The sequence below is a fragment of the Mycteria americana genome, chromosome 1 (genome assembly GCF_035582795.1).
Source record: "Mycteria americana isolate JAX WOST 10 ecotype Jacksonville Zoo and Gardens chromosome 1, USCA_MyAme_1.0, whole genome shotgun sequence".
NCBI lineage: Eukaryota > Metazoa > Chordata > Aves > Ciconiiformes > Ciconiidae > Mycteria > Mycteria americana.
The window spans coordinates 82445796-82455066 of NC_134365.1; the positions used below are offsets into that span (position 1 = coordinate 82445796).

General features: G+C 43.0%; 1 long non-coding RNA gene across 2 annotated transcripts; it reads right to left on the reverse strand.

Moving 5' to 3' along the window:
- Positions 1-252: 252 nt before the first annotated feature.
- On the reverse strand, positions 253-8512 carry LOC142404747 (uncharacterized). 2 transcript variants are annotated; one of them, XR_012773944.1, is made up of 3 exons: positions 8395-8512; positions 8102-8248; positions 253-498 (listed from the first exon to the last, which is right to left on the reverse strand). It is a non-coding gene; the product is annotated as an uncharacterized LOC142404747 (long non-coding RNA). The 2 variants fall into 2 exon arrangements; XR_012773945.1 differs by lacking the exon at positions 253-498 and adding an exon at positions 6992-7095.
- Between the last annotated feature and the right edge of the window lie 759 nt (positions 8513-9271).

Here is a 9271-nt window from a genome sequence, read left to right on the forward strand (position 1 = left end):
GGACTGACCTGGCAAGTGTATGTCTGGAGAAGGCACTGCTCTGTTCTTTGTTCCTCTGGTAGGGCATGTGTGGTGGTGTGAAGGAGGTATTTTGTCTTTGCCAATGAGCAGAGAAGCCTCCTAGAAAACCACCCGCTGCCAGTGTTTCACAGTGAATGTTACCCACATTATCCCTGGCACAGAAACATAGCCAGCTTGGAAACGGACATTATGAAAGAAAAATAATGGCTCAGCATTTCAGCTTCAGTGGTACAATGGGTTTATTTTCACCGCGCCATGGAACGAGCAGGAGAGGTAAGGCTGCTGAGCTGTACTTCTGGACCTGATCTAGTATCACAGAAAGGCTTTGTACCATGTGGATGTGCCAGTTGACAGGAGCAGCTTGGCACCTTCTGCCTGTGCTGCCTTGCCTGCTGCAGACATCCACATTCACAGTTTTGCTAAGAGTCTCTTCAATACCTCTGCCCTTCCACTGCTTCATCAGACCGGTAGCCTCTCCTGGCATAGGAGGAGATAAGAAAGGGGTGGATTGGTCCAGCTTCTTTCTTTTGTACCAGCAATTCTGACGTTTGGAAGCCTCTGTCCCAATATTCAACCTCAATTCATCTTTTTTTTTTTTTTTTTTACCAGGGGGTTTAATCACCTCAAGGTCATGTTTTATGAAATGGATGGGCTCTTTTGTCTTTTTTTTATTCTTGGAACATCACTATAAATGTGACACAGAAGATGGCTGCTTTGAGACTGATTCAATGCCAGGAACATGAGCTGAACTTCCACCTCAGGTCAAAAAGTGAAAGTAACTAGGTTACTTTCTTCTTAGCTCCTAGTAGGTTTGTGTTTGTCAGAGAAATGAAACCAGTTGGTAACCTCTGTGTAGGAAAGCTTCAGGCTTCAAACATCACAAGAAAGCTTCTCATGCATTGGCAAAGTTGTGTGTATTTCTGTACACAAACTATCCCAGGACTTTGACTAGCTCTTACTCCAACTGCTAATCCTTCACTTTCCTGTCCTAACTGATAAAAATCAGGCAATCCTCATGCATGTCCAGCTGGGTGGGACGCTGCCTCTGTGGTCTGAAAGCCAGTCAGTTTACTGTCCTGATATGGAAGGCGTTTGACGTGGATGAAAACTCTGTTTCTGAACCATGCGTTGAGGAAGAAGAAATAATTTTTGAGCCAGATCCCCCAGACAACCTGAAGAGAAGAGCAGCTCAGCAGTCATTACCTTCTGAACCGTGTTACAAGGAATTTTTATTTAACCTCATTTGGTTTTAACCTCTGTGTCTCCCTACTTGCATCATATGTTTTGGGGTTTTCTTTTATTCCCAGAGTAACCAAGAGATATAGAGTAAATAAAGGAGCCAGCAAAACAGACAAACATAAGTATCTGCTAACCTATTGACTCACCATTTCCTGAAATCAATAGGGAGTTTAGAAACCAGAGATGGAAAAGCCCCATTAAGTAATCCTATCTATCCCACTGCCAAAGCAGGTTCAAGTATGGGACATCATTAGCAAAGCTACTTTTCAGTTTCCAGTTCGGTCTTTTAAGTGAGTCAATTGTATCTACATCAGATAGTGCTAGAGGAGAACAGTCTAATGATCTAAAAGCTAAAGCATTTGTTTGGTTCTTCAGAGCCTTGTTTACTAAGTTCAGCTGACGAGATGGCTGTGGATGATGAGCACTGCCCTTGTAAATAGGTGTTGCCCTAAACAGTGATAGTGATTAGTGGTGAGTTTTACAGATAACTGGCTGAGTATGAAAGGTAAAACCACTAACAAAAAACCAAGACAATGAAGTCAGAAAAGGCTTGAGGGGAGAAGTGAATAAGACACAAACAGAACTTGATGACTGAGCAGGGTGAAATATGATGCTATGAGGATTTGTTTATTTCACACCAGTTAGCCTTTGGATTAAACCAGCCAACAATTGCATCCATAGAAGCTTCACAGCAAGGAAGATTGCAGTAGGAAAACAATTCTGGCTCCAAGGTCTCGGGGTGTTCAGCTCAGTAGCTTTGTCCATATTGTTCTCATTGGTTTTGTTCCATTCCTGGGGTTTGCCAACAGGATCCATGTTTTTCTATTTGACATCATTTTATTTCACATGAATTTAGAGCTGTTGAAAGGTGCTGGCTTTTTTGTCTTAGATGCTGGCTTCTCTTTATACCTATAAGCTAGGCAGCAGCTCAGCAAGCTTCCCCCGTCTGTCCTGCCAGGACGTCCTAGTCCAGAGAACAGAACTCACTGCCCATCTCATTCATCCTCAAGCCACTAAGTCAAAGAGATAATTTCACAGATCCGTAGATTTTAAGGCCCTAGAATGATCATTCTGAACATTTATTCTTGCCACCTGCAATGTAGTATGTGAAATTATAAATGGGATATGACAAGTAACAACTTCCACACAGGTAGGCAGGCAGGATTTTTCTACCCCTTTCTCCACTCTCCATCCCAGGCAGCAACAACAACAACAATTATAATATAGTGTAGTAGTGTAATATAAACACTACTGAGAAACTTAACATAAATGTCATTGGTCATTAAAGTAGATCACCACCAGCTGTAGCTGAGCTTCATTTTATTAGTGATAATAAGGCCATCATCAGGTACACCAGTGATGGAGACCTGACCAGGTTTTAATTTACATAGTATCTCCAGGAAGAGGAAAGCCTGTTAGGCTGACGGCTTAGTCCAATGGCAAACATAGAGAGAATGCCAGAAAAGCCTGTGCTAAGGGCTGGTGCCTTCACAGTTCAGAGGCCTCTCAGGGACATGGGTTTCCTCTGTGTTGGCACTTCAGAGGAGGATGGATAGTCCCTGAAGGGAACCTTGAAGGGCTACCTGATTCCACCAGATCCTAATAAGGTAAAACGAATGAGAAATGGGTACTCTTTGAAAGTCAGAGATCACTCATAAAAAGAATGTCATAAGCCTACTTAGGCCTTCTAAGCATCCATGAGACAGAATGTAGAAAGCTCTGGGTGGCCTCTCAAGCTCACACATGGAAGGCGATTGACATAAAAAGGTCCTTCGGCAAAAAATAAAATCTTTACACACACAGGAACACCAGAAGGGTTGCTGTATAGTTAGTTGCTTACCTGCTGATGTAAAGGTGCTTGAAAAGCACATTTGTGAAACTGCCATGTTTCTTTCAAGACCTGCGTGATTTGCCGTTCTAGCATTTCTTACCAGCTATACATCAGTATAACTCTCCTGACTTCAACAAAAAAATATCCCAAAACCTTTCAATGCAAAGATCAGAGCAGCCTGTCAGGAGTAGGCCTAGCTCTGATGGACATCCAGATTAGGCTGAAGCCCTCTCTGAAATGAAGAAAAGTGGTCTTGGTTTAAGGGGCAAGGGAAAAAACAGAACAATATGATTGTAATTCGCAAAGACTTGTTTTCTTGTTTATGCCAAGCAAAAATTATATCACCTACATTATTCCTTTGCCATCCATCTCAGTTTTCGTCTCACCCCTAGCCACATACTACTTAAATTCTTCCTCATTCTCCTATTTAGTTTTGTCTTCTAGCTGGAAATAGTTGCCTCCTGAAAATACAGCTTTGCTTAAAATATATATGCACTTAAATGCACAAACCACTTACATGTACAAATGTGCTATGAATCCAAATATATTGTATTCACTAACTATCGTCATAACACAGGAATAAGAAGGTATCTTGGAGGTAACTGGCTGTCATGCAAAATGTCCAATTTTGCACTGAAGTGAGAAGCTATTGTCACTTATTTGCTTCTGAGCCTGATCCTGGGGAACAAACACTGAATGGCATAGGCTTTTGTGTGATATACTGCACACTTTAATGATAGCAAATTGCGGAGAATGTCACACACCCAATATAATCAGGTATATTAATCCCCGATAAAGGATTTCCTAGGGAGCAAAGCATCTCCAGGGTAGAATTACAGTCTGATACGCTGCTGAGTGGATTTTATTATTAAGAATACATGGTAAATTATAGGCCCCATATGCTCCTGATTTCACTGATTTTAAAAATAGAAAGTGAAAGCTCCCAGCTGGGGGCACAGCTGCTGCTAAATGCTAGTAGAAATCATAGCCAGGAGTGTCAGTTGTAAATGCAGCAGCCTGCAACTGAAGCGGTGGGAGAGTTTTGTTTCTCCTTAGTCTGCAGCTGGATCTTGGCGGGGGGAAGCCTTCCCCAGTGCCTGAAGGGTCAACTGCCTCTTCTCTGAGGCAGACGCAGACATGGTTAGCTGTAAGATTCTCAAATATTGACAGTGCTTAGCCAACACCGTACTTCCAGGAACCTGTTGCTATTGTCACCATCTTCTCTTAAAATCATTCAAGTCTGAGCACTTAAAAAATGCATCCATACAAACTGTCAGGATGGAGCTGTGCTACAGGCCTTGTGACACCAGGTGCTGGGGTGAAGAGGAAGGCCAGCTATTGAGGCCGGCTGTTGAGGGCAAATCTCATGACCTACAGAAACAGTGATGGGAAGAATGGAAGTGAAGAAAGGAATGGAAATGAGTCACCACAGGAAGCATTGTACCAAGTGGCTGTGTTGTGTCTTTTGCGAAGCACCAACATCTCCCCCAAGTAATGTTGTGATGCCTTCTAGATGGAAGGTTCTGTGGGAAGGAGGCTATCGTATGTGGGCTATCGGGAGGGACAGCTGCAGAGATCAAGTGTCTCCTCTTCCAGCAGAGAATAGCTTGCATTGAGTCATCGTTGCCAATGTGACAGCAGAAAAACCTATCCTGTGCTTGTTTGTGCTTTATTTGGGTTGTTTAAAATGCACCTACTTGTAAAGTCTTATAAATATCAGATTCAGCTTCTTTCCAATCTTCTGTTCAAAGGGGAAGGCTTTTGTTTAAATGCACTTTAAAATGCAAATGTAAACAGCCCTTTTGCCTCTTCCCTTTTAGAAGAGAGAAAGAACGAAACTGTGAAAAGTGGTTTTAGCCTGTTGGTGAGGCTCTGTGCAGGGTCTGTGTAATGAGAGACTCCAAGGAGAACAGTTTCTACACAGCTGCTGCCTCTTGATCTTTAATGTCTGCAGTGCTCCTGACTTGTACAGCAGGGAAAATAAGTAATGCTATCTTGTTTAATCATGCTGTCTCCTACCTTGCTTAGCATTTAGTAACTGGGCTGGACCACCTAACTTGAAGACCTGCTTTAAAGGCAACTCTTTGATGGCAGAAACCCTCGGTTGGGGAATTTTTGAAACAAGAGCACCCTCTAATGGAAACGAGAAGGAAAGAGCAACCACACGCAGCTACAGTAGCAACATACATTTTCTCTTCTCCGAGTATTTATGCTAACCTTTACGCAAGAATCAGTTTCTCTCCTATTGTCAAAGGAATGGTTAGATATTCTGCCCTTTTTAATGTAAAACGAAGAGGAATTTTTTTCACTGCAGATCAAAGCGTACAAAAAATAACCACAGTCTACTCGGAATCCAAAAACACTTCACCAACCTGAAAGGGTAAATAGCACCTTGGCATCTTCTGGTCCCAGCTGTAAGCTAGCACTGGAGCTCTGGCCGCTGAGGAGGCCAGAGCCCACCTTTAGGTTGCTTCTGTTTAGGTTAGCTATTTTTCCTGCTGCAAACTGCATCAGCAGCAAATTGGCTTCTCCTGAGCTGCTGCTGGTGCTCTAAGGGAGCAATAATTGGCACACAGCATGGGTGGACACAGTAATTGCTACTCTGTGGGCACTATTTCTTGCACAACTAGTCTAAAGAGTTCTTTCATACGAACCAGCATAGGTGCTCAGTGTGAGCTGCAATCGAATTGCTAAGGCTGTGTTAGCATGCCCTGTCTTACGTATCAACAGAAGTGTTTCACGGGTGGTGAAAAGCAAAACAGAAAGGCTAGGTCACACAACTAGGAGGTCTACCAGTGATTTTGTTGCCTGTCCCTACAAGCTAGATGTCTCCTGATTCTCATACAGGAAATGAATGATGGTGTCCCTGCAGAGAAATAAATTCCACAAGTGTTTATGAAGTTTCTTGCCTTGGACTTGCTCTTTCTCACCCTGTGTGCCATCATGTGGTTACAGGGGGGCTAAGAAGTGTGAGAAATGAGTTTGTCACCGGGCCCTGATTTGTGTGTTCTTATAGTATCAGAGGACTTTTGAAGGGTGCCACTGCGTATGCTTGCCATTTCATCATCACCCAATTTCATTTTGCCCTGAGCGCCCACAGGCCTATGTGATACAAAGGATGTGCAAGCCCTACAAAGCCACATCAAACAGAAGAGGTGTGCTATGTCCAGGCATGCCGGCTGCACCTACTGAATGAAACATGCTCAAGCATTTCCTGAGAAAGTCTGGTGAGTCAAATCAGGCCAGTAGCATATCCCAGCTGTGTGCATCTTCTGTTTTTCTTGTGTTACTGGTCAATAAAATAACTAACACTGATTGCCTCAGCTTCAAAAATTGCATGTGTAAGTCAATGCTATGTCTGTATCATAGCATCCACATGGAAGCTGACGTAGTATTGTAGTTAAGGCTGCAAAACAGTTTTTGCTCCAAGTTCAGTGTTTTCCCTTGCTCCTGAGTTTCTGAAAGGTTCTACTTTCTAGGCTGAAATTTTCCATCACTGAACTCAGCCAATGGCTTCTGGAGAAAGTCTGAGGAAAATCCATTTGACCATTCTGTGAAAGTGGAAAACAAAACAAAACTTCTCTGGAAAATTATTTAGAAATATATTAACTTGCACATCCAGTGAGGAAAACAGGAGCAGAAAACACAGCTGTGCTTCAATTAGGAAGCTGATTAGAATTTTTTAAGGACATGATTCCCTGTTCACTCATACTAGATTTACCCTGATATATCTTCTCCTGATTTCACTCTTCGCTTGTACTGATTTAGGTGACAATGAAGTTAGATACTATTTTACCATGGCATTAGAGTTATCTTTTGGCATGTGCTGTAAATGTGAATGTGTTGTTACTTAGAAGAACATGAGTATTATCACTGCTTAAGCAACGCATACAGTCCCTACCCTTTGGCCTGTGCCATGAGGCATAGGAGCTGCCCCGCTTCATGACACCACAGATCTGCTGAACAAACTGTCCTGTTGCACGTGTCATTCAAAACCTGGAAATCTAGAGAAGATGCGAGAAAAAAAAATTAATTCCTCTTGGGTGAATTATATCTAATGTAGAGCTCTCACACATGATTATGATAAAGTAAATATTATTTGGTATGTAATCCCTGTGTTGACTTTTTGTGCAGTTGTTATCGCCAGGTAATGAGGGAAGCAGGAGGCAAATAGATGTTCCTATAGAATAATACTATTTTGTTCACATTTCTACAAAATCTCAATAACAGGCATACACGTCCCCATCTTTTTATTTGTATCTGACTCTGAGCAAAAATTTAATATTCAGATGACCCTAAGCATAAGGGATGAGTTTCCCACACTTTTGTTTTGGTCATGGTGCCTCTCAAGTTACCCACAAAACAAGGCCGGCGAGTGGCCGTGGTGTAGTCATTTGCTGTGGTGGATGCCGCGGATCAGGTCTCCAGTGAAACTTGACAGGGTAATGCTGATGAATTGCATCAGCTGGAAGTCTGGCTTGCTGGTGTATTTGGGAACTGTGGTGACGGAGGTGACTAATGTGTTGCAGTGTTTCTCAAGCTTTGAGGCTGAACATCCTGAGGAAACTCTGATCTCAGAGCAAACCTGAAGGAAGTGCCTTGTGTATGTTGTGGGAGAGGAAGGTTAGGAGGATGGATGAGAAGGAAAGGATTTTTAGGGGATTTCTAATGCTCAAGACTTGGCAAAACCAGATCTTGGGACAAGCTCACATTAATAAACAGACCTTGTTTTGCTGAGTCTAGAGAAAAACTGACTTAGTGAGAAAGAAATGAAAAAGCTCTTGTGTTAGAAGTTTTAAGATGTGCTAGAAGTTTTCATAAAGAAAAAAAAAAACAAAAACAAAAACAAAACAAACGGGCAAAAGTTCACATTTCCACATCTCTTTTTTCTGCTTTTTGTCTTCTAGTCTTTAAACAAATGGGTCTTTCTTTTCCAAAGAAGGTAGTTAGTGTTTACATCTTTGGACAAGAAACTGTTTCATGAAATCACTCTACGAAGCTAACCCTTACCGTGGGGATCCTGGCCCAGAGCCTTCGGCATGGCTGAGCTCTCTTATCCTATGGACAAACCGAACAGAACAGATGAGTAGGCTGTTGCATTTCTGGAATTCCTTCCTGCTTCATTCGGCTGCTTCGAAGTGAGCAGCATGGTTAGTCCTATGTGATGGGGAGACCAGGGGATAAAGCAACGGCATTTGATTTTCCTGGGGCAGAGAAATTGCTTGGGCCAGTGAAAGTGAATTAGGCAAACTCATTTTACAGGCCTCCATCATACACTACTTTAAGAACATCATCCAACTTACCTCCCAAGGAGTTCAACTCTGGAAATGTCGGGAAATGCTGTAGGTCAGGAGAATGATGATATGATGGGAAAGACATGGAGGGTAAGCTTCAGAGTGACCTAGTACATTAACTGCTCATAGAAGCTGCTATGAGTGACTCAAAGTACAACTGTTTGTCCCCTGACTTGCGTGAGCCAGACGTCACTAACGCTAAAGGGAAGAGTGGGGGAAATAAAGCCCCTTGCACGTATTGCCAATGCGCAGGCGTTTGTATTTGAAAAGCTTAAACGTGGGAGCCCTCCTGTGGTAGTTCTTCAGAAGTATGTTTTTCACCAGGATAGAACAGTCACCAGAAATGTGTTGAAGTCCAAGTAGAGAGCAACTTAGTCATAAAAGAAACCTGTACCTGTGCGTGGTGGGGATGAGTGTGCATGTATACACAGCTACTAAATGTTAGCGGGCAAGCCAACCACACATTGCTTGTGTTGGGCAGATCAAAAAATTTAACCTGACCAACCCCATGGTAACTCAGCAAATTAAGCTTAACCTTGAACATTGAAGCCATTTGCACCTGCGTGAGTCTGACATGCTGACTGCAAGCACAGAGCCACTGTTTATTTGAAAGGTTTGAGGGCAAGGCATATTCTCTGGGCACCCAGAGTGACAAGGTGAACCAGCCAGCAGAGGAAGGCTGAACGCTATATGTGAAGTTACCCCTACACAGACGTCTGGCCCAAAGCTGATGAGTGACTTACAGGACTTATTTGAAGCCTCTAAGGGAGCCAGATGGCCTGACTGGGCCTGAAGCCATCCCACACTGCTGGTGGTGAATTTGCAGATCAGGCTGAGAAGTTACAAGAGAGCACACGGGGCAAGTGCCACCAGCAGTGGTCATGCT